General features: G+C 41.7%; 1 pseudogene; it reads left to right on the forward strand.

Annotated features, from left to right (window-relative positions):
- LOC101564160 overlaps positions 1–753 on the forward strand; it is a 6165-nt pseudogene extending 5412 nt beyond the window's left edge.
- The last annotated feature ends 6304 nt before the right edge of the window (positions 754–7057 follow it).

The following is a 7057-nucleotide window of genomic DNA, read 5'->3' on the forward strand; positions in this document are numbered from 1 at the left end:
CCGCCTCCCCGATTGCTGGCTCAAAGCCCTCCGAGAACAGCAGCACTGAGATGGAAGGTTGAAGCGGCCTGCCGTCAGCGTTCATCCACACACAGTCGACCTATGTCAAGGTTGAAGTTCCCGGCATGTTTGTGGTCCCCTCCGCCCTGTCCCCAGGTGTGACCCCCTCTGATGGCTGCCCATCCTTGCCGGCAAGCCAAGCAGCGTGCCTGCACCTGGTGCGGGAAGTTTTGCTCGACCAGCGAGCGCCCTGCACATGCACGAGTGGACGCACACCAGAGAGAAGCCTTTCGTGTGCAACCTGTGCGGGTGAGCTTTCACCACTAAAGGCAAACTCAAGGTCCACTACATGACCCACAGGGCCCACAATAACTCGGCTAGCTGTGGGAGGAAGCTGGCCGTTGCGAATACCATGGCCCTACTGGGAGGGATGGGAAGCGAGCGCTGGAAATGTTTCCCAAGGAAATCCTGTCGCCCTCGGTGGGCGTGGACCCCATGGTGTGGAACCAGTACACCAGCATGCCCAACAGTGGGCTGGCCACAAGGACCAACGAGATCTCGGTGATCCAGAGCGGCGGGACACCCACCCTGCCTGTGTCCCTGGGGGCCAGCTCCGTTGGGAGCGCCTCCAAAATGGACAGCTCCCAGTCTGGGGCCTGTGCTGACGCAGAAAAACCAGGCATTGTTACTTACAGTGTTTCTAAACATCAATTCCCTCACTTTCTGGAAGAAAACAAGATCGCAGTTAGCTGAGCTTACTTTACCGAAGCAGTGGAAGGGAACAGGCAGGGGGACTGAGGGAACCTAACCTCTCTCCTGTGTCCTTTGTTCTTACTGATATGCAAATGATGTTTATGGTGGTGACCCAATCTGGGCTATTCCTACAATCACAACTGTTACTATGCTGCTTAAAAAAAAAAAGAAAGAAAAGAAAAGAAAAGGAAAAGAAAACAAAAATTAAAAAAAAAAATTCATACCAAAATAGACTAGATTTATTTTTAAAAAATTTGGAAAGAAGCAGGTCTTGTAAAGTAGCTTTTTTTACTTACAACAAGCTATGTATGTAGAAGCTTTGTCCAACCTCCAGTGACTTTTTCCAAAGATTGTTGTCACCTGTGTCAAGGTGCACCGGTTGGAATTTCCTGAACCACATGGAAGACAACTACTCAGCCTAATTGTGGAGTTGACAGGCTGTGTATCCAAGTTAATGCTGTATGGGTGAATGGACGAAGGCCTAATCTATTTAGGGGCCAGTTCGATACGGCTCCCCCAACCCCTTACCATCTTCTGTTTCCTTTTGTTTGTCGAATGTACTTAAAAGGAAAAAGAAAAATCCCAGGTTTGCAGAATTCCTTCAGCCTTAGGACTGTATGCGCATGCCCTGGTGTGGGCGGGCTTTATTTAGTCCTTATGGAAGCAGTGTGTGTGTGTGTCGCTGCTTATAAGGCGGTCTACCTGGAGCCCTCAGAGTGCGGACGACTCCTCACACTTTGCAGATCCTTGTCTCCCAGGCACCAGGACAGCCAGGCGCTGGGCTGAAGTTCTCAGGTGACTTGGGGGTGCAAGTGCCTGCTCTGTTTTGAAGAACTTTTTCATTCTTGAAACTCGCCGAAGTTTGTGTATCACAAAGTTCACATTTTTTTTGTATTTTAATTTGTTTGGGCCACTCAAGCCAAGTAATGATGGAGATTTTCCCTCACCCCTTGCATTTTGTATAAAGGCTGTGGAGTTGGAGCAGGTAAGTCCTGGGTGTGAAAGCTTTAATTTATCTACCTCATTTATTTTTTACCTTTGTGGCCATAGTCTCTATTTTCTTGTTTTATGACCGCTGAAGTATTCCAGGCTCTGTCTTAAAACTAAAGCGTTGTTGGGAGCATTGTTGGGAACAGCTGGATGTTCACGAAGTCTTTGATTCCTTTTTTTCTTTCTCTCTTTTTTTTTTTTTATATCCCATTCTGTATGTGTAGTAATACTGAGCATTTGATAAACCATTGCTCTCGGTGTTTAAGGAGAAAAGACCAGACGGCTGGGTCGAGGAGTGTTGAAGCCCCTTGTGCAAACGTGGATCGAGACTATTACTACAAGTTTTATCTCTTATTGCATCTGACTATAGGGTCCAAAAACAGTGTTTTGCCATGTTGTGCCTTTCCTTCTGGAGTTGTAAGTGAACACAATGCTACTGCCTGCTTACACTGTGCAGTGCGTGTCATCACGAGGACATCCCAATGGCTTCCTCTCCGTTGAGCTAAGAATGCCTCGTGACTGCATGGTCTCCAGAGAGCCCCTGTACTTGTACCTGCTGATGCTGTCTGTCTGTTGGAAAATAAATTTTGAATGTTTCCCTCACCTCCAAAAAAATAGGAGGATTATCAAGTTTATGATGCAGATATTGTTACTGCTCGCCATACAAATTCTGGTGATAAGGTGGTGACTTTCCTCAAGCTCTCTCTCTCTCTCTCTCTCTCTCTCTCTCTCTCTCTCTCTCTCTCTCTCTCTTTCTCATTTCTCACAAATGCTTTCCGTCAAACCCCTCCAAGCTCTCTCTCATATCAGCTAGTTCATACTTTCACTGCATTTGTCTGGGCCTGTGACTCCTGCTGTTGGACCCAGGAGGCCTCACTCAGCAGCGTGTGCCCTGTCTTGCCTCTTCCTCTGCCCGGCTCCTTCCACAGGCCACCTCTTTCTCAGCACAGCCTCTGTCCTCTCACCTGTGGAGCAAAAGCTGCATCCCACAGTAGAGCTGGTGACTGTAGTTTTGTCCTAATTAAGAGTTTTAGTAACTGGAAATCTACTATTTAGAGAATCCTGGCTTTGAAGAAATAAATGACCATTTTTATATTGAAACACAAGAGCAAAAACTGCTACATGATTATTATCCTTTACCTAGGAGGTCATGCAACGGAGACATCCATGTTGTGCTGGGCTTTCTTCAAATGTCTGGGAAGTATCTTTCAGGATAATATTGATGGTTTCTTCTTTATGGGGATCTACATAACAATACAAGGAATTTCAACCTGGAACCTGGGCTAGAGCAACTTGTTCATAAATGTCATCTTGTACCTAATCTCAGGCACTATCCAGTAACCAAAACTCATGCAAAAGGTGCAAAGTCTAGTGACATGGAGACCACGAGAAGATCTTCATACTCTCTGAGCTCAGGGATTTGTATAGATGGTTCACCAGTTGGAAAGATATATAGATGGCTAATACTTTCAAATAAAGAATTGAAGACAGGTATTTCTGGTCCATGCTTTGAATGTAGGGACAGAGCTTTACAATAACCATCAGTTTAGCAAAGGTCTGCTGATAATTTTGCCAAGCCAACTTAAGCACTGACAATAAGGAAAAATATGATCTGACCTCTCATAGACTTTACAGTCAGGTAGAAGAAACCTGCAAATAAAGCAAAATCATGATGCATCGGGGTGAGTGCTCTCATAGCTGAGCACAAGGTACAGTGAGGCAGAGGAAGAATGTTCTTTTATTGCCATCATGCGGTAGGGATGTAGGCTGTGGGCAGATGGCGTCAGGGTGCAAGGTGAATGCTTCCTAGCTTTGCAGACTTTGTCACGTCATTCAGTCCTTCTGTGCTTCAGATCCTCTGTCCACAGAGATGAAGCAATGCCGACCTCATGGGGGAGATGTAAGGATGAAGAGAGCCCAGCGCATGCAGAGCGCATGGCACAAGAAGCGACACATGGCACTCGATGAACAGGGATTAACTTATACTCATTTGCTTATCTGCCCCATCACACGAAATAACTTCTTGGACCATAAGTAGACTTTGTCTCCATGCTGTCTCGTGGTGCTCTCCACTGTAGCTGCTGTTTCTCTCCAACTGCATATTTAAATGTCTACCTTTCCATGTCAGCATTATAAAGCAGCTATGAGAAATTACCACAGGCAGGGAGATGTAAAAAAATAGAAATCTGTTTTCGTAATTCAGGAGGTTGGAAGTAGGACACTGATGTGTTGGGGGGTGCACTCTGTGGAGGCCTGGAGAGGGAGGATCTGTCTTACCATTCCAGTGTCTAATGGTGACAACATTTCTTGGGTCATGTCCCTAGACCTCTACCTTGGCTTCTGACTGCCAGTCATGGTCACATTGCCTTTTCTTTCCTGTTATTAAACATATTTTGGTGTCATTTTTATAAAGGTATTAACTTTTAAATTTAAGAAAGTCCATCTTGATAATATAAGACAAACTCATCCTCTTAAAATCTTTCACAAAAGTCACACTTTTTCAAATAAAGTAACAATTACTCTTTACATATATAGAATAATACTGATGCCTTCTTGAATTAGCACATGGCTGTACCTTTTGGGATTGCAATTCAGTCTAGAATATAATCTTTTGAGAGCCAAATAAGTTCTATTTTCAGTGGGGAACTATTTCCTTATAACTCTAGTTCAAAGTAGTCTTTCAACAGCCTGATATTCCTTAGCATTTTAATTTTACACCTCTTAACACCTCACCTTATCATTCTATACCTTTTTAAGACAGTGAATTCTTTTACAAATTCAATTTTATCTACCAGACTGTTTCTTATAATAATAGCTAGACTAAAAACTTTTAAATTACTTTACAAATTGAAGACTGTGTATTTCTTTCAGTTCTTTCACGTTAGGGAGCATGAAATTTCAGCTTTGTGTTCTTATGTGAATTAGAAAATTCTTGAGTAAGTGGAGGACTAGAGTAAATTGTTGTATAGATGGTTCACCAGCTGAAAAGATATATAGATGGCTAATATTTTCAGCTTCTTAAAGGGGCTTTGTTTCAGAAGTATTCTGCAGTAAATACGCTTGATCACAAATTTAAGAATGACACTTGAAAGTAGCTAAAAAAACAACAGACTTCTGTGAGTAATCTTCAATTTGTAGATTCTGAATAATTTCTGTACTTGTTCTCTGGAGCAGGGTATAATTCACTAGTGTAGCATTTTGCCTTCATGCCAATTTCAGTTCTTATCACAGTAGCTAGAGACTTCTTTCCTTTGTGAAAACTGCCAAAGAACATTCTAGACATTAGCGTTAGAGAAGTCCACTTGGTAGTTAGCAGAGCACATAGCCAAATTATAGAATCCAACAAGCTGCCCTGCTAAGTTGTAATTATCTACAATCATGTTGAATCCTGGAGGGTAATATGTAGTTATAAAGTATGCTAATAAAGGTGCGCTTAGTTGGACATCATTTGTGGAGTGCAAGTGGTGATTGATTTGACAGACTAAACTGCAGGCCATCTGCGACCTGCTGGAAGGATGAACATGGATCTCACATCACATTCAGGCTGCTCTCCAACTTACCTTTCTGACTGAACAGCAGAAAGGGACATTGGTTTAAGCTGCACTTGTCCAGCTTCCTCTTTACTCCACAAGCTGCTCTGGTTAAAACTAGGTGTGCTGATCTACACCCACCCACCTGCTGACCAGAACTGCCGACAACTGACGAACCATCTAAAAATTGTCCCGTCTTTGAGTTGCACCCTTTAGTCATGCTGAACTTCAAGGCGGAACTTGAAAATACCAGCTAGCTGGGCACTGTGATGCATATTTGTAATTCCAGAATGGGCGAAGCTAGAGCAGAAGCATCTCTGTGAATTCACATCCTGAACTACAGAGTAACAACCTTCCCCTGGAGAGGAAAAGAAATACTGGTGTATGAAGTCTCCCAAGAGTTCAGTAAGAAGCTTCCTACAGAATTATGAGAGTTTAAGGCCAGATGGTCTTGCGGTGAATATCAGAAAATGGAGCAATAAGAGCCAAAACTCAGAAATAACTTTAGTTTCCTCTGGATAGACTCTGTATTGTGCCTGGCTGCTACTGTACCCAGGGACAATGCTACAGCCCTGTCTATAGCCTCACCTCATAGCTGTGGATGTCCACTCTCCCTTGTCCCTTTATTTCTTCAACTATTGTTTTACAATTTATATTAAGCGATGGGCAGTATTTTTATCCTGTATTTTCTGGCTTTCTAAGAAACTTTTTTATTTTAGAAATATGAGGTCATTACAATGACGAGCAAATAGAAATAGAATCAAATGTAAATAACACAAATGTCTTTTCAAATATTAAAATGTAAGCATATGACTTCTAAACAGAAGATACATTAGCCTGCTAGAAAAAAATATCCTTGTTCAAATTTTGTGGAATGGAGCTCCACTTTGACCTGATCACCCTGCCTTGATTTTTGTCTTCTTCCAGCTTTTAATGCACCTATATAAGAATCTTCTATGTGCCAAGAACTTCGCTAGAAAAGTTCATGAATAAAAACATTTCTGGAGATCACCCTATATATACCCTATCACTCCCTCTATAAGCAGTGTTTCATTTGATATGACAAAAACCTAAGTAAGTCAGCATTATATTTACTCCATTACATGATAGAGAAACTGATAATGAAGTTTTCAGTGTTTTTTAAAAATAATTTTATTGAGAAACAAATAGCAATGAGATAGTTTCAAAATTGATTAATAGAACAGTTTCAATAATGAATACACTGCATATTGTTGTCTTCTTAGTGGTTATTCATAGTACAAGATGCAGACATGATATCCTATCCACAAACACTATTAATACAAATCTTTCTATTCATTGAATTAAGAGAAAGTAGCTGTCTGTCTATTCTATTTTGAATATACAGGCACAAAATGGTCTTTCATTTGTATCCCCTTTTTTTGTTTAGTTTTGTCAGACATGGGTATTCCATTGTCATTTAAATATTGTAGGTGCGTGAATTCAGCAAAATATTCCAATATAATCTAGTAGTCCATAATAGTAGTGGGTTTTCCGTATGACTGGTGATGTCAGAAGTTGTTGACTTGAGCCTTTTGCAACTCAACATATTAATATGGCTTTACTTTTTATACTTCATTTTTATAATTTTCTGCTGGAAGGTTAAGACCAAGATAAAGCAAGACCTAAATAACAAGAAATGTTACTTTTGTATCTGACAAGGTCAGTCAAATCCCCTCTCAGCCACCTTATCTTCGACAAAGGGGCTGAGCATGCTTACTGGAAGAAAGATAGCCTCTTTAACAAATGGTGCTAGAAAAACTGGC

Source organism: Octodon degus, unplaced genomic scaffold (genome assembly GCF_000260255.1).
Source record: "Octodon degus isolate 3935 unplaced genomic scaffold, OctDeg1.0 scaffold00209, whole genome shotgun sequence".
NCBI classification, from domain to species: Eukaryota; Metazoa; Chordata; class Mammalia; order Rodentia; family Octodontidae; genus Octodon; species Octodon degus.